The sequence below is a fragment of the Solanum dulcamara genome, chromosome 1 (genome assembly GCF_947179165.1).
Source record: "Solanum dulcamara chromosome 1, daSolDulc1.2, whole genome shotgun sequence".
In the NCBI taxonomy this organism is placed as follows: domain Eukaryota; kingdom Viridiplantae; phylum Streptophyta; class Magnoliopsida; order Solanales; family Solanaceae; genus Solanum; species Solanum dulcamara.
The window spans coordinates 16,627,601-16,651,499 of NC_077237.1; the positions used below are offsets into that span (position 1 = coordinate 16,627,601).

The window sequence follows — 23,899 nt, forward strand, 5'->3', positions numbered from 1 at the left end:
TTTAGACCACGAGTGCATATGAAGGGTAGTTTTCACGAGCCTTACACAAGGGCTAGTAGATAAGAATCAGAAAGTTTGAAAATTGATGGTTGAATACTATGATGGAATAGGATGGGCCATAGACCATTTCATGGACTATAGATCTTGTCCGTGGAAAATGTCCTGAGATTGAAGATTCACCGCCATCCATGAGGAGACTCCATGACCCTTAAAAGGGACTAGGGTTCGTACTTTGGGGTCATAAAAACTGTCGATTTTCATTTTTTCCAGAATAGTTTGGATTAGGATTTATATGTCTATTAATACATTTTTAGGGTTTATTTATTATGGCATGTTCATTTTGGAGTTTGAGAATTATCAGTGAACTACTTTTGCTTTAATTATTGAATTCTTGGGATTTTAATTATACATTGATCTTTCATTTTTTACTTTGCAATTCAATTCAAGATTTTAGATTTTGAACATTCATATTATAAGTTCATAATATTTTTTAATCGATGTATCATAAATCGTGATCAAACAATTATCAGTAGCTACCACAACTAAGATTGTGGGAACCATGAGAAATTAACGATGTAGACCTAATAAATAGTAATTCTTGAATAGTGTGCATGCATGTTGTCATGATTCAAGCTAGGCCCTAGGCATGACACGATGGTTAGAATACTGAGGTAATCCAACCAAGCCTTATAAATAATAAAGCGGAAGATAAGTCTCAAACTAGCACCTCAAATAAGAGGAAAGCTCAAAGCAACATTTCTAAATAATCAGAGCTACAAACTCATGATAGTCTAAAATATGCCTCTATTAGTTTAGATGGGGCGTAGGACATTTTCCTAGCGCACCAACATAAGGAGTAAAAAATCATAATTGAACATGAAAGAAAGTCATAAATGTCACATCCTCAAAACATTAGGACTCACCAACTCGGGAATAGTACTTAAGATCTAGCCATGAGTGGGAGGGTGAGCGTGATGATCGTCGGACCCTATATTATGATATAATATCGACAAAAGATATGTTAGTACATAAAATATACTACACATGTGATAAATATGCATGATGTAGACATGATAGTATGATGATCATAAAACATGCGATGCAAGACAAACAATCATTTAAAAGCATGAGATTTGAAATCATAAGTCAAAACATGTGGTCAGTGCATCATTTGAAATCATAAGGGCTCATAAGAAAACATAGTTCGCTTGTGGGATATAACCTTTAACCGACATATAAGACCATACAAGCTATAACATGAAATCAGGTGTTACTCCTACACCAAAAAGAGAGAGACTACTTGTCAAGGTAGGCTCCGCGAGAACATCTTAAACTTGAGTTTCGTGGACCCATTAGGTAGGTCATTAAGGAAAATCTATGAGGGCACGTAGTTTGGGACTAGAGGTTTCTACTAGAGTTCTCTTGGGCCGCTCCTTGAGTTTCTGGAATAAACCCCACTTCAAATTTCCTCTCGGTGCTTAGTGAATATCCCAACGGAAGTCATAAATCATAGTCAATAACATCATTAGGAAAGACAATAATAAATATCAATCCACATCATAAATAGTCATAAGAATAGCTCTTTAACGTGATGATTCATAGAAGAATGCGAAGACCTTTCATCTTTATGAATCTGTGAGTAGGTGAAAAAAAAATTCACCTTTAACATGAGTGTGTGTGAAATCCTTTCACAACCATAGATACTTACTTGAAACATCATTGACAATATCATTCTTTTCTTTCATCAGTCATTCAAAAGTCCTTGATAATCATCCATAAATCATTCATAAAATCTATGATCAACTTTCATAATTTTATAATTGAAAATAACATAATGCATGGGTCCATGAAAACTCAATTGAAAACATGCAATTAGACTTGAATATATCATTGACATTGAAATAAATTATAATTAAATTGACCCAACGTAATTTGATCAAAATCATAAAATCATTGAGTTGAAATTGATTGAAAAAGAGAGAAACATTTGGACTCCATGGATGGAAAGGATCCGTGGATTAATTTCCTACATTCCTTGATAAAGATCAAGCTAAAAACTTGAAAAAGAAGACTTGAATCTTGGATCCCTAGCATGACTTGAAGATTGATCCTTGGGAGAGTATTTTAGAGAGATAATTTGGTGTTGAGTGATTGGAGAAGGAATGGGGGAAATTTGAAGGGTTTAAGTAGTTATAGGTCTTAAAAATACGCTTAAAACAACATAACTTAGGGATTAAATAAATTGGAATTGACAAAATTACACTCATTTAAATTGACGGATCCATATTGGCGAGATTGATCAAGCTCACCAATCCAATCAGTGAGTCGTCGATCTCGTGGCTTTACACGCCAACTCTTCCCCAAAATCTGATCAGGATCCTCTGACAACTTTGGCGAGATAGAGCTGGCTCGCTGACCCATTTGGTTAGTTACGTTTCCTTCCTCACCTCGCCAACTTTCTTTCTTTTTCCTACCAACTTTACTGATTAATTAGGCGAGGTAGCTAAGCCTGCCGACCCTGTTCGGTGAGCTTATCTTTCTTCACCAATTCTCTTTATACTCTAAGCAAAAAATTTTTAACATTTTGGCGAGGGTACCGAACTCGCAAAGTCCGTTTGGCAAGTCACCAAACCCAACTCTTACTCGCCAAACTTTTCTTCTTTGGATCATATTTTTTAGGAACTTTGGGCGAGCTTAATGGCCCTTTTGTGAGTCGCCAAGGATATTTAGCGAGTCGTTAATTATATTTGGCGAGCCTCAGCTTAATATTTCCTCAAAATTCCTATTTCAAACTCTACATTTTGACTTTTCAACTTTCAGGGCCTCACAATATCTCCCCCTTGAGGAAATTCATCCTCAAATGAGACTCAACTACTATGAAATAAGTAGGAGAAGAGACATAGAAGCCCAATATGAATGAAATAACATAGTAAAATATATAAAACATGGAATATTCAATCCCAAGCTAAAACATGACTTAAAATCAATTTCATGAACATGCATATGAGAGCATAGAAAATCTTGAACTAAGGAATTCGTGAGGAACTTAATATCTCAACTTGGAATAGAAGGAAAAAGACAATGATATCATGACATCATATCGGCTTCGGACTCCCATGTAGAACCTTCAATCTCTTGGTTTCTCCACAATACTTGAGCAGATGCAACTTCCTTATTTCTTAACCGTCAAACTTACCGATCTAGAATCTCAACCGAGACTTCCTCATTGGATAAACTCTTATTTACTCCAACTTTCTCTAACGGCACAATAGAGTTAGAGTCACCAACACATTTCTCTAACAATTAAACATGAAACACCGGATGCACCGATGCCAACTCCGAAGGCAACTCCAATTCATATGCCACCTTGCCATAACACCTCAAAATTTGATATGGGCCTACATACCAAGGACTAAGCTTCCCCTTTTTACCAAATCGCATCACATCCTTCATAGGTGAAATCTTCAAGTGAACCCAACCATTACCTTCAAATTCAAGTTCCATTCTTCTTTCATCTGAGGAGGACTTTTGTCGGCTTTGTGTAGTCTTTTACCTTTCTCTAATGAGTCTAACCTTATCCATAGTCTCATGCTCCAACTTGGGACCTATTAATGCAACTTCACCAATTTCAAACCAACCAATAGGAGACCTAAACCTTCTTCCAAATAAATCTTCAAATAGAGCCATTTGAATACTCGAATGGTAACTATTGTCTTATGCAAACTTGATCAATGGAAAGTGATCATACCAATTAACCTTAAAGTTAATGACACAATCTCTCAACATACCTTTCAAGGTTTGAATCGTACATTCGTCTTGACCATTGGTTTGTGGATGAAAAGTTATGCTCATCTTAACTTGGGTACAAAAACATATTCAGAAAGATCTCTAAAACTGATACGTAAATTGAGTACCTCAATCCGAAATTATAGATAACAGAACACCATGAAGCCTAATAAACTCAAGAGTGCAAAGCCTAGCATAATCCTTGACCCAATAGGAAGTCTTAATGGAAAGAAAATGAGTCCACTTGTCATTTAATTAATAACAACCCAAATGGAAACATGTTGCCCATTTGGGTACGAGGAAAAACTGTGATGAAGTCCATATTCAAGTTTTCATAACCCAAACTATGCCCTAGGTGTGACACGTCGATTAGAATTTTAAAGGACTCTAATCAAGCTTCTTAGAATATCATTCATGAGCATACATAAGGTAATTAAAGCAGTAAGACTTAAACATAGAAGCAGAAATAAGTCTCAACATGAAAAGAAAAAACAACATAGACTCCAAGACATCCAACATGCCGCTACTATTCTAGAATAGGGCATAAGACAAGCTCATAGCTCACCCCATATATGTAAGAAAATTCATAAGAACATGAGAAAAAATAGACCATCATGTCCTCAAAACATGAGGACTCACCAATAATAGAAGTAACAAGCTCAACTGTACTCATGAATAGGAGGTGCATGATGATCGTCCGACCTTATATTATAATACAATGTACGCAAAAAGTTTGCATTAGTAAATGGAATACACTAAGTGAGAAGAATGCATGAACAATAAAAATAGGACATAATCAATATGAACATGGAATGAATGACCAATATTATAAAACGTGAGTAAAACCTTAAAAACATTTAAAGATCATAAACATGTGGTCAATGCATCATAAAATATTATCATAAATCTTGTAGGACATAACATAAACATATGTGGGATATTGACCTTAACCGACATGTAAGACCATGTGAGCTATAACATAGAATCCGATGTAACTCCCACACCACAAAGAGAGAGGCTACTTGCCAAGGTAAATTTCATATCATAAGTATAACATAATGCTCGACAAAATGGAAAGTATCATAGTACGTCGTCCTGAATAAACTGTCGGGAGCTCATATAGGAGTTGGTTTGACTGCCCTAAATATGGAGGAATTAGGCTTCGTTTCTATGACTGTCTTCCCAGGATGAGCTACATGTGGATCCACTAGCTAAGCCATAAGGGCAAAACCTTCGGTGGCACGTAGTTTAGAAACTAATGGTTGCTACTAGGGTTTTCTCGACGAAGTTTGCTCGGTTCTAAGTTAATACCAATGAGATACATAAACATAGTTATTAGGAAAGGTAAAAAAATCAATCCAATATCATGAAAATACAGCATTTGTGTCACCAGAAATCCTTTTTTGTTTATTGGGAGACTGAATGAAAAAGACTTTGTCAAGCAGGCATGATTGTCACGTCGATCGACAGTTGGGAAATACTATCCTTGACCAGGTGTGGTATCCCTAAAATTATACCTGCAGTATTACAAAAACTTGTAAGGGCACGATCTAATAGAGGTGATAAATTGGTTAGATTGTACCTATCATGGTTTGGTTCACAGACAGCTTCTAAAAGAAGAGAAAAGAGAAAAGGGGCAAAGGAGGCAAAACTAGAGAAGGACCTAAGATTGATTAGGCCTTTTACTAATGCCCCCCAGTCCATCCCTTCACCCAGATAATGACCACTTAATCACCTCTGGAAGCGAACAGACAGAGATGGCAGAGTCTGGCCAGGACATCTGGCAGAATGCTTGGCCTCCTACGCTGGAAGTGAGACTCGAAGGGTGACCTTATGGCGGTTAGCTTCTAGAACTAAATAATAGGCATTAGGCAACATAAGAGTATCTCCTTGAAAACCATGATCATAACTTCAACTTGGGGATACTTACCTTTCTAAGCATCTAAATCATCATAACTTGCATATTGTAATAAAATCTTTAACAATTCATGGTTTTTATACTAAAAAACATAGTTGAATCATAAAACATAACTTTCATAAATCGTAGATGAGAAATTATAAACTTCATGATTATAAATCCATAAATCATACTTGAAATTGATAACACAATACATGGGTCTTTGAAAAATACCTTTAAAACATGTAGTTAAATTGAAATCATGCATGAATAGACTATTATCAATGAATAAGAATATAATTGAGTTGACCCATATGCAATTTGACCAAAACTTAAGATTTGAGAGCATTGGAATTGAAATTAACATAGAATTAGGGAGAAAACCTTGGGACTCCATGGATTGAAGGGATCCATGGATGCATTCCCACATTCCTGGACTTAGAAAGCTTGAATTAAATTCCTCTAATGGAAGCTTGAAGGTTTTGACCTAGTCCTTGCCTTGGAGAAAAAATAGAGAGATTTAAGAGGTTTGATCTTGTGATTTGGAAGAATGATGGTTTAGGAGTGCTAGGAATTAGTTATATGCCAGAAATAAATTGTCACGACCCAACTCCTTAGGCCGTGACTGGTGCCCGAGTTGGAAACCCATACGTACCCTTAGCCCCACTTAACGTGTTAGCAGAATAGACAAAAGTAGAAGTCAAAAAGGGTTCGTTAGAGAGCGCATGAGAACAAATATAGCACAAGAAGGTCGTTAAGGCCATCACGGAACACAAAGCCCAAAACATATATACATAACCTACATCACAAGTCTACAGACCTCTACAGAATGATAGCCTAGTCATATGACGGGACAGGGCCCCGTCATACCCTTAACCAACATGTACAAATGTACAACAGAAAAGCTAGTATCAAAATAGGGCTCCGGACAAAGAAGCACTGCCAACCAACAAGGTGGATGTCTTAGGCGAGCGGATCAGCAAACCGAGCGTCTGTACCTGCGGGCATGTAATACAGCCCCCCCCCCCCGAAGAAAGGAGTCAGTATGGACAATGTACCAAGTATGTAAAGCATGGACTGTAATAAGTAAAGCCATTACCAGAACAGAAGGTGCAAAAATGAGTAAAATATCCAAAATACCAAAATGCTTTTCATAACCACAGACAATGTATGCAGAAAACATATGCCATATCCAGCCCCATTATGGGACTCGGTGAACAAATCGTGGTCGCCGCCCCGTCACTGGTGCCACAGCACATCATAACTCCAGTGTAGAAAATATCTCCGTAACAGATCATATCATATCATATGGTCATATCAGATCATATCATATCATATATGTACATGGCACATCATAACTCCACAAATCCCATGTACAGGTCGTACCTGCCCCCTAAGGTTGGGGCACGACGAATAATGCAGATGTCACGACCCAAGCCTAGGGCCTAGGCGTGACGTGGCGAATGAGGAACCCGAAAGTATCTCAAACAAGCCTCTTAGCATTCTTTTAGCCTTTTATAGGTAATGATGATAAATAAACAAGCGGAAATCATAATAGTAAATCTTCAACTTATATATGTCCAATCATACCTCTAACTATTAGATTTAACAGGGCTAAGACAAGTCCCTAGCTCACCCTCAATCATAATAGAAGAAATGTCATAGTAAAATATCTTAACATATCATAAGCTAGAAAGATAAAAGAGTATTGTTTCCGGAACATAGGAACTCACCAAAAGTAGTCTTCAACGAAATCTCAACTAGTCACGTGGAGGAGAATGAGGAGGAGCACTAGTCCCTACATGGTGATATCATGCAGGCAAAAGAGTATGCGTTAGTACTTTGAATGTACTAAGTATGTAAGGATGAATGAACATTGAGGAAACATTATAACATTTATTTAATATGGAACATAATGTAATGCATGCATAATAAATCATATAGATATCCTTTAAAATATTCATTTTGTGGAAAAATAACCATAACCGATATTTAAGACCATGCGAGCTATTACATGGAATCCAACATAACCCCCTATGTTGGCCGGAGAGACTACTTGCCAGGTAGAACTCCGTCAACTTCATTCATTTCTTTAACTTTAGCTTTAAGGGCTATTAATGGATCCATTAGCCTAAACCTACAAGGGCTCCTATGTTGGCACATAATTAATGAGACAAGGGGTTGCTACTAGAATTCTCTTACCATATCCCACCTCAATGCCTCATTTAGTGCTGAGTCAATCCCACGGAATAGTTTAATACTTCAAAATATTCATAGCATATAACTTGAGAATTCAAACATCATATTCGATAGAATAGCTTATTAAAACATTTGAAAATTCAAATATGCAAGAATTATCTTTATTGCATAAAGAATCCATCATTCATATCATTTTATCATTTTTTCATTTCATAAGACTCCCTTTTGATCATAGATATTGCTTTTATAAACATTTATTTGGAGTTAAAGCTTTCAAGTCAAATTTTATTAAAAACATAGTAAGACTAGGTGGGTTCAAATCACTTCAAGTTGCAAATATGTATGTAAATAAATATACATAAATACTTTAAAATTCATTAATTAAAAATCACGTTTTAAACAACCCACCATGAATTTCAAGAACCTTTAAATAAATAAATAGAGGAATTACTTGCAAACCATCAATTCATACATATGAAATTATATTACATCAAAATAGATCAATAATCATTAATTTAACCACAATTCATACTATTAAGTAAAAATAAGAATTACCATAAGAAAATATTACTTGAAATCAAGAGACTTAATTGAAAGAGTTTTTGGACTACATGGGTGGAAGAACCCATGGATAAACACCCACATAACTTAGAGTAAAGCTTAAAGAAAATAAACATAATTTATCATATAATTAAAATACTTTAGGCATGAGAGTGGAAGGAATACTCTCATTGAAGCCTTACATACCTGGAATCCGAAGCTTTAGTCGGAACCGAAAGACTTAATGAACACTCTTGAGTCCTAGCTTTTCTCCTCGCCGAAATATTTTGTGTACTACCCGGAGTATATGAATCACCAAAATAGTATTTCTTCACTACTAAGAACTAAAACTATATTTGAGAATGTGTAAACAAGTGTATAGAGAGAAGATTTTCTTGAGAAAGCTTAATGAATAAAATGAGAAAATAAGGTGGGTATTTATAGGTGGGAAAGAGGGACCTAACAATAAATAAAATAATTATAAAGAAAAATCTAAAAATTTAATGGAAAATTATGATGTCATGGATGATGTTAATTGGAGGACAATTTATGTCATGAGTGATGTCAAATGTATCTAGATTTTTCCATGGTAGGTGAAATGAGTTATCTTTGACAGAATACTCCTTTTCGGAGCTGCTTTTGAACAAGATAAATTCATTATTAGGATTTAGTGTCTCATAAAAATTGTAGATATAGAAGTATAGTTTCATATCGTTCAAGAATCAACCAATTTGGAGCATCCTACAGTGAGATATGAATTTTCTTCTACAAACACTCCATTTTGTCACAGCACACTGTCTTACAATAATTAATTTATTTGACCTACTTAACCTCTGAAACTTAAATTATGGTCTAACAAAAGTTGTAGATAATGATCTTGTGGTTACTCAGAAATTTGAATCACCCAATTTGGGCAATACTATAAAAAGTTATGCCCAAAATACAGAGGCTGTATCATTTTTAGGCGAGAATTGAAACATCGTATACAACGTTTTTTAGGAGATGTTACAGCAGAGAAGTACGCATGATAACAAATCCTGACCCGGGCTCAGTGAAAGAAGCATTAAGGCATCTACGAGTGGAGTAGTGAGAAACTAAATGCAATATAAAATATAAAATATTTCTAGAGACTCGGGAGCATAACTCCGATGACAAGTCATATAAGAGAAATTGAGTGATAATCATGTGCATGTCTTTCAGATGTCACAATGGTCTATGTCAAAATAGTATTTCTGAAATCATTTCCATATTTCAAAATATATTATGGGGCTCAGTGAAATAATTAAAATAATAGTCGTTTAATATTTGGAAGCGTAGCAAAAATTTTCCTTTGAATTCTACTCAACATAAGTCAAATGGAATAATTAAAATAAGCTATCGTTCAAAATGAAGATAAGAGTCATATCAAGTACCTTTTGAAAGCCGCTATGGATTATATCAAAATAGAACTTCTGGAATCATATACTCGTATCCAAGCGTAATAAAATATCTTTTGGAAATCAAGAAATTGGCCATCCTAGTGGCTCTAGGTACAGGAACTTCCTTGGAATCATATAAAAGTCATATATTTGTTTTTTAAAAACCATGCCAAAAGAAAGATTAGCTTTACATACTTATGCCAAATCATGGCAAGAGAAAGAATAAGCTTTACATACCTGTGCCAAAAATATGCCAAACGAAGGAAACATTAGCTTTACATACCTCTTACGAATAACTCTTAATACGTTCGTCTCGTCGTCTCTTGAACCTATTTAACATGAAAGTAATTCTAAGGTTAGTGACCTTCGACTTCCCAGTTTGTAATTCTACCACCCCTTACCTATAGGAACCAATCCCTTATCCATTTCCTTAGACTAGTTCATTACTAGTTCCTTAGTTAGTTAAGGAGTTAACGGAAATTGGGCAGCACCTCCCCTATAACATGCCCTATCCGAACTTCCAATTACATCCCTAATTACCACAGCCAACCAACACCAACAACCTGCAACACATATATAAGTAATTCACTTCAACATTACAAGATACAAACTCCAAACAACTCATTCAAAACTACGATACCAAAATCGGTGTTTAGTCTCTATTTTGTAAAACCTTTAACCCTACGAAACGGAGAGTCGTGTGGCTGCAACCAAAAGCATATACACCCCTTTTAGAACACTTTCCATCCCTACAACACACAATCAAACCACCTGCAAGTGCAGCACAACAACCACAACACACTACTCAACTTCGATTTAACTATAACGACCTTAGTTTAGTTTGTCTCTAACGCCAAGCATCCTTGTGCAATTTTTATACTTCCAGCCACATATAAGACGTGTAATACATTACATAACCACACCATAAACTCCAAATTAAAATAAAAACCCTTACCTTACCCAAAATTGGCCAAAGCTTGCCAAAACTTGCCTCGAAAGCTTTCTAACGCGACTAAAAAGTAGTGGCCTGCTCATTACCCTTCCTTGCTTTCTTTGCTCAAACCCGTAGCTCCCCTTTATTAGCTCTTCGGGTTTTATTTCAACTCTCTCTTATTTTCTAAGTGGTAAAAGACTTAATATGATGACTTAGTCATCAAATAACATACATATATTTTCCCTTAGGAGGTGACACTTGTCATCCCCTAAAGGTGACACGTGTCAAGCTTTCATTGGGCCACCTCAACCATGCAACCTCTCCAAGGTTTCCACGTATCATGTGGGACCCATCCCAAGTAGGTGTGTCACCTACTTGGTCCAAGTAGGTGCATCACCTGCTTACTTCCAAGTAGGTGCATCACCTACTTACTTTTGAGTATGTGCTATGCCTCCTTTCGCTTCTTCCGTGGGTTCGCAACCTCGTCTCACTTTAAGAACCTATGAAATCCTTGCTATGCAAACTCGACATGCACTCCAGTAGCTTAAGTATGTAAGACACCCAAGTTGGTGGCTTACGCAAGTAAGTTGAGTCCTACGATACATTACTTGGCCTCCAACTCCTTTCGACTTCTCATAACCCTATTTCCAACCTTCCCTACTATGGGGTATCACATTCTCCCCTTCTTAGATTTTTTTGATACGTTATAGATTATCCGACTCACATGACGACTTCTAAGAAACTTATGAGCCTTCCCAAAAACTTAAGAAGCTTAAGAAGCGTTCTAAGGTACCAAAGTATAGGGTGTAACATAAATCCCCAAAAATGTCTAGATACATTATAATAATAATAGGAAAATACAAAAACAACCCTTAACTTAACTGCACGATGTCACCTAGACGGAGGGACACCATGACCTATGAAGCTCACCACGGGTCATGGTGATGGAGGTGAGTCTGAGTTGGGAGAGTGTTGTCACCACGGTGGGAACCATGGTCCTTCAAAGGCACCATGGACCATGGTACCTATTATGGTCCTCAAAGGAACTTAGGGTCCTGGGGGTTTACAATCACTGTTGGCTTCACAGTTCGTGGTGAGTACCATAAGCCATGGAGCCCTCTGTGTGTAATTACCCTTCTGGTCATTTCCATCTCTATTAATTTTTTTAGCAATTAGAGTTTTTTGGTAGAAACCTTAAGTTATTTATGAGTTGCTGGCACTGACAGTTAAGTCGCATGATCGTTCTTTTGGGTTTTGTGCCTGTTTCCCACTTTTGGAGCTTTTGGAGTTTGAATGATTGACTCCGGTCAAAAATCTAGGAAGAAGGCCTTAAAATGAAATTCTTATGATTTCATTAGCTCCGTAATAGTCATTTTGGGCTAGTAGCATGTTCAGCTCAAGTCCTGAGCCTTTCAGTGCGAGGTTGAGCCATTAGGCATTTTAGCCTTTAAGCTTTAGCCTAAGTTTTACTTTGATCAACTTTCATGATAAACGTGCTCAAATTGAAATTTATTTAGTGTGGTTAGCTCTGGAACATCGATTTTGGTCTAGAATGACCTTTTTTGCGGTTCCCAAGGCTTCCAGTCTCATTTCGAGCCTCATTGTGGATTTTGGCTTTAAATGGTGCTTGGTTGTGGGACATACTTTTTGTTGAGACGACCTAGGATGGAAATTCTGAGTGCGTCGTTGAGTTTGGAACATTGATTTTTGTGGGGTAGTAGAGTTTGTTTTACCACTCGGGGTTTCGAATGAATATAGGGCACCCTATCGGAGAATTTTGGACTTTGCCAAAGTCATTGTTGCAGCAGTTCCTGGTGTCATCGCTAAAGTGACAAGGGTCTCGCTAAAGAGACCATGGCCCCTGGGCGGGTTTCGCTAAAGCGATTGGTGGTCTCTAAAGAGACAAGGCCTTCTCTTAAGCGAGGCCCGCCTCTCTTGAGGTGGTCGCTTAAGCGGCCTGTGAGTTCGCTTTTGCGACACTTGAGGGTTATTTTAAGACCCAAAATTCAGTTTTTTGTCCCAATTTCAAACTCTCTTTTCTCTCTTGTTTCAAGTCTGATTTAGGCTATTCGAAGTGTGGTTGGTCCAAAATTAGCATAGCTACGTATTGGAGCATTCAGGGAAGTGCAGAGAGCATCGTGTGGAGCTAATGTCTGCCCGATAGGAGCTGCCCAAGCTTTAGTTTTGGGGCTTTAATGATGATTTTGTTCTTGAACGTTTTTAGTTAGATTTCAAGCTCGGTTTGTGCTCATTTTTAAGGCACTAATTCCTGGACCTATTTAGGACATTTTTAAGGAGTATATTTTGAAATTCTCAGTGTGGATCCCACAATCCCGTCTTAGATCTAATTTTGGATCTGTCTCTAAAAATGCGATTTTGGTGTAAAAGCATTCGTATTGATAAGGTGATCGATATTTATCTAGTGTGACAGCAATATGATGTGATTTAGAGGTGGAAAGCTTTGGATTAATGGACTTTGGAGCACATGTGCTCTGCTTTGAGGTAGGCTATGGTCTACTTGTTTTAAATTGTGCTTCATAAGATATTGTTTATCATACTTTTCATGTGAGTTAGGATTGTATGTGGTGGATTTAGAATTTCCTTTCCTTATCCTTATTTCTTGATTTCCGTATGAGTCTTAGGCTAGTTTAGTATTGTGAGGGCCTTAGTTTTGGTTGGAAATTTCTAGATTTTTCCTTAGTCTACGGTTGTTAGCCTCTCTTGGGTTGATAGTTGATGGTTTATAGCACCCGGTATGTTTAGTACCTTTGATGAGTCTTGGTGGTTCTCGCTACTATAGCTGCTTCCGATGAGGATTTCTTTGGTTTGGTGGCCTTAGCTAGTGTGGGGACCATGAGGTTGTGTTGGTATTTGTGAGGTTTGGGCCTATTTAGGCCTATGATTGTGATGAAATCCTTATCTTATGATTAGACCTTGGATCCTTCAATGCACATTATTGCCATATGATGGAGTTAGCGGTGTTTTGGTCCTTTGAATTCTACCTTCAGGTAGATGCTGAGGTTTGTAAGTCACCCTTTATTTTGTTGACTCTTTACAATATATTTCATTGTCTGAGTAGAGATGTGCACATATTATACTTTTGTTGTTGAGATGGTTGGTGTATTTTGGGCCCGAGCCTTGATCGAAGATTAGCTGGATTCCAGGCTAGTTTTTATACTCTAAGAGTGAGGTACTTACTGTATATATTGTGTTGCTTTTGGCTTGAGTTGTTTGGATGACAGTGATGGCATGCATTACATTAGTTGCTCATTTACACGTGTTTCGTGGTACAATCTCGGGCATGCATTGGTTTGATTATCTTTTTGAGAAAATAGGGTTATTTCCCTTTTTACTACTATACTTATCTTTTAACGGGATTCATACCACTTGGATCTTTTTGATAAACTGATTATGAAAATTTATGAGGCATCGAGAATGTGCTCCTTTTCTACTTGGAACTATTAGAGGAATTTAGTATGTACTGTAATGACCTCCAAGGTCATTTTCATGCTTTTGCATATTTTTACCATTTTACCCCTTCCCATAACTCTTTTATAGCTCATATATGATGTCGGGATGGGTGAAACACTTCCCAAGGTGTCCAGTTGAGTTTTTAGATAGTTTGGCCATTGTTGAGGCTTAAGGTTTGAAAGAGTTGACCTCAGTTAACATCTAGAGATTCGGGAGTCGTATGAGAATTTCAACGGTTCCATCAGTTCCAAAAGGTCCATTTTGTCTAAAAGGAAGGTTGGTTTAGGTTTTGGAGTTTTTGTTTTGAGTTTAGGTCGTTTTGCCGTTTTAACTTTAAAGTTTGGCCAAGTTTGACTTTGGTCAATATTTTAAGTTAACGCTCTTGGATGAAAATTCTGTCAGCGCGGTTAGCTTCGAAATACCAAGTTTGGTCTAGAACGACCTTTGGTTCGGTTTTTGAGGTGCTCGGAATGAGTTTTTGGCCGTTTGTGCATTTTAGAAGCTTTCTTTAGAAAGTGTTGACTTTGGTCAACATTTCAACGATCTCCGTTGGGAAATCCATCAATTCCATTGAGTCTAGACTGCCGTTTCTAGTTAGGTAGCATAGTCCGTATGCGTTCGAATGAATTCCGTACCCCCATAAGCTGAACTGCTGTGTAGAAACTTTTACTCTTCACGTTTGCGACCTAGGGGTACGCGATCGCGAAAGTCTGAGACCCTATACATCATGATCGTTTGATTGACTGTCGCGATCACGAGACCTAGCTCGCGATCGCGATGAATAAAATCATTGTATCCAGCGAATTAAATGCCCATTTTCAGCAGTCTAAGTTTTATTTTGGGACTTAGAAAAAGAGTGATTTGGAGAGAAATTCTTCGCCATTTTTGATCATTTTTGTTCTGGTATGTTAGGAATTCTTGCGGAGACATTCCGAGACCTTTTTCCATCTTAAAAACCTTGTAAGTTTCGCGTAAATTTAATTATTTCTTGCATTTTTAAAGTATTCTAGGGCTTGAATTTGATTGGATTGTTTGAGCTCTGGCGTGCTCAGAATGTGCCCATTTTTGGGGCATAAGTTCCTTGAGTTTTTTGGGACCTTGGGATAGAGTTGGTTTTTCGATTTCATGCACGGGTTCCAATGTCGAATTTTGAGTCGATTTTAGTTTCGTTTGTAATTATTGCAATATGGGTATCGTTGGTCTTTTTTGATGTGTTCTTCGATAATCTGATAGAGTGGCATCATTCGAAGGAGGCCCGGAAAGGAAAGACTCAAGTTTAGAGGTTCGGGTGCGGTTTTGGCTGTGAGATAGGCTATGACTTACTCTTGTTAGACTTGACTTGGTTAGAATTGGTATATTTTAAATAGTAACGCATGATTAGGTTGGTGATTTAGGTGTTGATAGTTCATTGAGGAGTTGGGAGTCGATGATCATCTTTAGAGATTAGTTTGGGGCTTTAGTCGTTGGATCCTTAGCCTAGTTGATATATTGTCGTTTGCTTGACTTGCTTGGTTTGGTTGCCGGATGATGTGCTTTCGGTGTATGCCTATATCTTTTTTGCTTTTGATATTGAATTGTTGGGCCCGAGGCCGTATTTTCGATACACCGAAGTCTTAGGTTTGTGATTTGGCACCTTTGACGGGACTTTTACTCAACTTGAGTGATACATGATTATGGCATACTATTTTTATTGATTTGCCTCGCCGATGTTAAGAACCCTTTTTTAAAGAATAAAATGGTGATATCAAGACTTTTGATTGATGAATAAGTGTAATGTTTTAAAGAAAATACCGATGATATTTTAATTATGGAATTTCTTATTAGGAAGCTCGAGGCGTGAATTCTAGGCGACCCGTTGATACATATCTCGGGTTATTATTATTATTACTATTATTGAGAAGGTCGATGTGTGAATTCTGGGTGGCCCATGATATATGTTCAGGTTACTAATATTATTACTATTATTGGGAAGCTCAAGGAGTGAATTCTGAGCGCTTCATGATATTTCTGAGGATAGTGAACCTTTGCTACAAGTTTACATTTGAGCATTCCTTGGGTATTTTATCGGTTGGGATTATTGATGTACTTACATGATTGGTTGGATTTACTTGACAACAGTATTATTATTCCCGTGCCCTCTTTCATCATATTTGTAGTTTGTGTTATTCTCTTATTGTATTAGTATCATCGTGCTGCTTATTTTATATTTATTCTTTCTAAGCTCAGTCGGCCTATGATGCCTACTGGGTACCCCATGTTTTTGTACTCATACTGCATTTCTGCATCTTTTTGATATAGCTCCCAGTTCGAGCCACCCAGTGCGCGCCTGATTATCCATAGCGGTGCCAGATTTGGATTATAGTGAGCTCCTGGAGTTCAAAGTCTTTCTACATTCCCTCTTTTGTTTCGACTTGTATTTTGTATTTTAGACAGTTAGATTTGTATTGTATATTTATACATATTATTCGGAATTTGTTCTAGTGTCAGTTCTTCATTTCTTTTGGTTACTTTCGGGCCTTTTTGTATATTTTGTATCGTATTTACATATCTATACCTTGACCCGATTCCTTTTGTTATATTTTTCTTGCTTCCGCCTTCTTATGCTATAAATTATTTAATTAGGATGAGATTTTACTTTCGCTTGATTTGGGTTTGGCTTGCCTACTCAGGGTTTATAGTAGGCGCCATCATGACCCAGATTTGGCTCATGGCATGTACTCCCCTTTTTACTTGATCGATCAAAGAGAAAGCAGACCTTTTTCATGCTATTGGTTGATATTGATGATCTCCAGCCACACTGATGGAGCGGAATATCCTGGATCGAGACCAGACAGGTATACATTGACACTCCCGAGTACCTCATGGATTCTTCTGTCCATGTGTCCCACTGAACAGGAAGAGGGAGGTGCAACATGGGTCTTACCTCGCTGGCCGGGATTGAGAGGTACATATATATCTTGGTACCACGACACTACTGATTTTATTGCATTATTCTCATTTATATGCGTTGCCTATCACCAATATAATTAGTTGTGGTGTGTACTTGTTGGTCTTATGGGGGGGCATACGGGTTTAGTTTGTGATTATGTACCTTCTGGGCACATAGGAGCTCGATAAGGTCTTGGTTGACTACTTGTTTACTTGTAGCAGTACAAAGAGTGGTTCTTTTGTTTGAAGGTAGATACTGTCCTTGTTCCTTGCTATTTGATTCTTTTATGAAGGGTTTGTTTTAGGATAGTGTTCTTAGCTTTTACGTGTTGTTTGTGGTTCTATTTGCATGTTGTTAGCTAGTTGTCTCCTGTAGCAGAGTTTGGTTATGTATAGGTTGATGGGCTAGCACATCCAGGATCATATCTTGCCTCTTTTACATACTTCTTTTATTCTCTTTCGTTGCTTCCACCTTGTTCCTTATTATGAGTTTCCTGTTGTTTGTTATTACTTGTGGTATATGCTCCTGTCTTACATTCCTTTTATGCTTTTGTTATCATTGGAGCTTAGTCGGCCTATGCCTACTGAGTGCCACTTGTTGATCCTCATACTACACTTTTGCACCCTACAGATTATAGTACGGATTCTCGTTGCCAATTTGAATCTCATGCGGAGCAACTCTTGTAATTTAGAGACTGGGTGAGCTCCTGGCGTTCAGAGTTGCCTATATCCCTATGCATTGGATATGACTAGTCTTTATTTTATTTTCTGAGACAGTCTGTACTTATATCTTATTTTGTAAGAGCTTGCACTCTTATTTTGACTAGAGCTCAACTACCGACTGATACCAGGTAGTGGGATTTATTTGTGTATTGATTATTCTCTATCTTTCTCTTATTTGTTATTCTTATTGTTATCTTCAGCATTCTTTGCTTCTGCGCGATAGCCCATTGTCTCTAGCTCCGGCCTATGGGTTAGGCTTACCTATTGGAGGGATATAGTAAGTGTCATCATGACTTGAAAAATTGGGCAGTGACACCATGGTCCTTGCCTCCTAATTTCCCATTTACCAGTGCACCCTCACGGTTGCTCTCTATGCTCGTGAAGGGCTCCGTGTAGGACCACCTAGTTCCAGAAGTTGTAATTTTTTGGAAAACTCTCTTAAACTTCTTTTTTTTTGACTTTCCAACTTTCGGAGTCTTACAATATCTCCTCTTGGAAACATTTTTCCTCAAATGTGGCTCAAACTAGCATGAGTGGAATAAGAAAGATACATAGCAACCCAACATGAATGCAAAACACCTCAAGAATGCATAAGCACATGAAATACTCAATCCCAAGTTAAAATATGGCTTTAAAACTCATTTCATGAACATGAATACATATGAAAACATTAGAATGACTGAAACACATGGATTTGAAAGAGTGAGTAATGAAGGAACTCAATACCTCAACTAGGAACAGAAGGAAAAAGATGAGGATATCATGATATGATATCAGCTTTGGCTTCCCATATACCACATTCAACCTCTTGGTTACTCCATAACACCTTAAACGAGGCTATTTCCTTATTCATCAACCTTCTAATTTGGCGATCTAGAATCTCAACCGGAACCTCCTCATATGATAGGCTCTCTTTCACACCAATGCTGTCCAAAGGAACAATAGAGCTAGGATCAGCAACAAACTTCCTTAACAAAGACACATGAAACATAATATGCACCAACACTACTAAAAAAAACTGCAAAAAGAGACATAAAAAAAGAGACCTCAAAAAAGGTCGCTAAAAAAAGATCTCATAAGGTCGATATCCGCATCAAATTTTTTTTTGTATTTTTTTCTAGAAGACGAGGTCTCTTTTATTAGTCAAATTCGGTGATATAAATTTGACTTAAAAATGCGACCTCACAAGGTCCCTATTTGTTAAAAAAAAAATTAATTGTAGAGACCTCATGAGGAGCCCGTTTGGATGGGCTTTAAGTTGATCAAAATTAACTTAAAACCTTTTTTTAGCTTTTGAACGTGTTTGTCTAATGTTAACTTTAAGCCATAAAATTCTTAAAGTCAGTCAAAAAATGAAAAGTTAGGATTCCTAACCTTTTTTTTAAGTGTTTAAAGTCATTTTCTTTGACCATGTAAATTACTTTTATATCTCTTATATTTTAACTAAATTTTTAAATTATCATTTTTATTCTTTTAACCCTAAAATTCACACCATTTTTCTCACTTTTATCCAAACACTCAACTGCTTATTTATAAAAATAACTTTCAGCACTTCAAAGTTCTAAAAACACTTTATACATAAAAGTTAGTTTGTTTTAGTCAATAAAATTTTCAAAATATGTTTATTTAAACATAACTTATACTAAATAAACTGATGAAAAGCGTGTCTTTCCCCTCATAAGCCCTAGCGGCGCTTCTCTCTTTTCACTCACAGCCACCGGCGCATCTTCTACGGCACCACCACGGCGGCGCGGTCTCCTCCATCACCACCACGGTGGCGCGGCCTTCTCCAGACGGTGAATTTTTCTGCATTGTTTTCGTTCATTAATAGCTCACAGAGAAGATTAAACAGATACTTTCAACTAAGATGTAGGCAATTAATGGTGTATGTATTTCTTTGGAGATACTGGTTTATATAGATTCTTGAATATGCATTTGCCTTGCCAAATATTGTTATTTGAACTAATTAATTAGTACTTTGCTGGATGCTGATTTGTTTAGTATTACTAGTTTCTGGTTTGTTTTGCCGTGGATGCTGGTTTGCCGTCTAATAATAAGGTGAATTAGGTGAAATGGATTATCTTGAAGTTGACTTACATTTATGAGACGAGGAAGGTGATTTTTAATAAATTAACAGATGATCAACACATAAAGGTCCAGATCAATAACAAAGAAAGTGATAGGCTGGTTTAATCACACACCTGAGCTAATTGGTGAGATTAATTGGTGTTGAGCAGATTTGAGCTTAATCAGTGTTGAGCTGCTTTGTGGAGCCAATTCAATCACGCAACGCAACGGTCACAGCAAAGAAAAAAAAACTGAAACGCCATAGCTCAATTGAAGGATCGGCCATGGCAGGTTGATGAAGAAGCTTCTGGCTCTTCTTGCTCAAATGCTACTGACCCTTTCTCTTCTTTTACTTTTATTTTGTTTTGTCTTTCTCATATTGTTTCCTTTTCAGTGGGGTCGTTGTGGCCTTTTATCTTGTACATATTTGTTTATTAATAAAATATGCCCAATGGCCAGTTTGGTTAAAACAAAAAAAAATAATAACCCAAAGTAAGGAGTTTGTTTCACAAAGACGTTTTGAATTCACTTATAAATTGTTTTTAGTTTTTTAAGTGTTTGGTTAGTCAATTTAAAATTATTGTACTTAAAATAAGCCTCAATAAATAGCTGGTTTATTTGGGTGAAATTATTTTAAGAGTTTATAAGTTGAAAACAGCTTATAAGTCAAAAAAAAATTAATTTGCACCTATTTTTTAAAAAAAAAATTATAAGCAGTTTTCAATGTATAAATTGATTAAAAATAAGTCAATTCAAACAAGCTAATAATCGTACTTCCCGACAATGTTGATACTTTTTGAAAAATTTGCACTACCTGAAAACATATAGACTAAATTGGTAATAGCTCATTTTAAAAATAAAGAAAACATTGGCGAAAAAGGACTTTTTTTATTTATTAGCTTTTAATGGCCACATTTCATTTCTTCAAAAGTTTGTCTTTTTCCTAATTTCTCTCTCTCTTTCTCCTTTGATTGGTCCTTTTTTATTCTTGAAAAAGAAAAAATTATTGTGTATTGTTCCTTTTTTTTCTCCTTTGTACTTGTCAACCGTTTAAAAATAGAATTCTTTCCTTTTTTTTCTCCTTTTTTTTTTGCCCCACATTCTATTTTTTTATTAGAAAGTTGCGTTTTTTTCTCCTGATTTTTCTCATCTTTCCCAAGATACGTCTTCATTGATTAGTTTTTTATTTTTTGAATATGTATAATTATTCTTTCATTATTTTAAAGAGCTACTTAGCAAAATTATTGCTCTTCTAGTTTCTTACCTGCATATCTCTCTAAAATTCTTTCATACATGGATATAATCCTTTTGCACTTGATTTTTCTCATCCGTATCTAAATTCACTTGGTGTATACTGATTACAAATTGTTGTTTTCTCTTTGTGATAGCCTATAATTACTCCACATTTTAAAAGCCTGATTTCTTCATTGACAAAAAAATTGGGGTCTTTAATTTGTGGAATTGAAGGTTTGTACAAACAAACTTAATAACTGTATGCATGATTGTTCATACATTTGCGTAAAATTCAATAAATTCAACGTATATCAATTCTAAGTGAATGAAAACATGAACATGTATACATGAATGCGTACATGAATAGGTATACATATTTTAATGCATACATGTATACGTTATAGTTGATATCATAAATTTAAATATATACAACTACTAATAGAATAAATACTTAATACTTTTATGTATACACAATTGACTGATTGTTCATACATTTTTGAAAAAATCAACTAATTAAGTGTATAAAAATTCTAAGCGAATCAATATACATAGTTAATCATATTTTAATGCATACTTGAATATGTATACATTGCAGTTGATAACATAAATTTAAATGTATACAACTACTAATTGAATAAAGATTCAATACTTTATCCATACACAATCAACAATTATACAATCAGAAAAATTAGATTCATTAGTTAACAAAATTAAAATCAATTGAATGAATTCATTGAAATCAATATATGTTGTAATAAGCACCCCTTTCATGGAATAATCCATAAAATTATTCTTATTATCACATTCTCTGCTATGATTAATCAAAATAATCAAAGATGACATCTATATCTTGATGATCGTTGTTGATCTTTGTCGCAATTTGTATTTCATGAAATAATCCACAAAATTAATTTTACTATCCCATTCTCCGCTATGATATATCTTGATGATTGTTGTTGATCTGCATTGCAATTTGTATTTTGGATACACTGTATTAATTTTTGATTGACGAATTTTATGGAAACTAAATCTTCATCTTTTCAATACAAGAATTATAAAAACGGTAGAAAAAAATTATTCCTCTTCTCCTTATTTGTTGTTGTTGTTTATTATCGGTTGGTTATACGGTGAAAAAAGAAAACTCTACTAAAATACCGATATATTACTTTTTGGCTAATATATGTCAATTTTTTATTTGTCTAGTAATTGCTAATTAATATTGGTCTATGTGTTGCCAATTGTATGTAGCAGTTGTCTATATATATTAATTTCTCTACTTTTGGTATATTATTAAGGAAAAATTATCAAATTACACACCTTATATTTCTATATTTTCAATTATTCTCTACCATTTGTAAAAAATTTAAAAATCTCTCTTTTGATACATAGGAATGATGCTGATATATCGCGATTTGATACATAAGTCCTTTTCATAATACATTGCTAGTTGATACAAACCAAACACAAAATATATCAGTAAAACTTCTATTTTTGTTGTGTTCATGATATATTAGGTGTTATAAGTTGATTCATAAGTTTTATTAATATTACAATGTTTGGTTTATATCAACTAGCGATGTATCATAAAAATAACTTTTGTTTCAAATCGCGATGTATCAGTGTCATTCGTATGTATCAAAAATCTGGAAAAAAGAGGAAATTCGGATAATTACCAAAAAAATTGAGATAAATTGTAATTGAGCTTTTTCACTGTGAGATTTAAGTAAAATACCCTATTATTAATTGGACCATTGAACCAACTGTATATATGTCTTCTAATTAAATTTTCTATTTGTATCTCATTAAAACTAGATACAAAAGTCTGGGCAAGCTCGGACCCAATATATATTACTTTACTTATTTTAATTTATGTGACACAAAATTTTTAAATATTTTTTGTTGTTAATTATTTTTATAATATTTTTAACGTACTTTTCAAATAATGTTTATGACATATATGATATTTTGAGAGTTAATTAATAAATATATATATATATATATATCATAATTTTTAAATGATATATGTTACCCCATATGTCTCAATTTATGTGGCATAGACGTCGAAAGTTAATCAAATTTTAATATATTTTAAATAGTTAATTATTGTAATTTTTAGTGCTTTTGACGTAATTTTCAAATAATATATGTTACACCTTTAGTCCCAATTTATGTGACATATGTGAAATTTTGCGAGTTAACTAATTGTTTTTATATGTGTATCTAATTGCTTTAAGTTGTTAATTATTGTGATTTTCAATACTATTTTTTTATAATTTTTAATTCATAATTTTTTTAATACATAATATAATAAAAAAATAAAGAAATACTAAATATAAGATATAGAAAATTTGAGGAGAAGGGTACATTGATCAATTGATCGACTGACCCTAAGCTACTCATATTGCCTTTTATAATATAAGGATACATATGGGCTATTGAAGATATATTTATGATACCACAGAAAAAGAAAACACTTTTATTTGGATGATAAAGGAAATTATTGTAACTCACCACTGATTTTTTTTTCCTAGGAAATCATTTGTACGTTAGCGGGGCTTCAAGCTAAGTATTGAAATACATCAATATTGAAGATGATATAACGTTTTTGATTTAAAATGATGATTCATTCAAAAAAAAAAATCAATTCCTTTTCACGAAGAAGTACGTTTCAATCGCCTACCTAGTCAATGGAAAGAAAAACAT

At 35.3% G+C, this 23,899-nt stretch overlaps 1 long non-coding RNA gene across 3 annotated transcripts; it reads right to left on the bottom strand.

Annotated features, from left to right (window-relative positions):
* Positions 1 to 744: 744 nt before the first annotated feature.
* Positions 745 to 20,427, bottom strand: LOC129902717 (uncharacterized). Of its 3 annotated transcripts, XR_008770147.1 has the most exons (5): positions 20,098 to 20,427; positions 18,623 to 18,822; positions 10,124 to 10,169; positions 7,417 to 7,481; positions 6,265 to 6,681 (listed from the first exon to the last, which is right to left on the bottom strand). It is a non-coding gene; the product is annotated as an uncharacterized LOC129902717 (long non-coding RNA). The 3 variants fall into 3 exon arrangements; XR_008770150.1 differs by lacking the exons at positions 6,265 to 6,681; positions 10,124 to 10,169 and adding an exon at positions 745 to 988 and having other exon boundaries at positions 20,098 to 20,426; XR_008770148.1 differs by lacking the exon at positions 10,124 to 10,169 and having other exon boundaries at positions 6,266 to 6,681; positions 20,098 to 20,426.
* Positions 20,428 to 23,899: the final 3,472 nt, after the last annotated feature.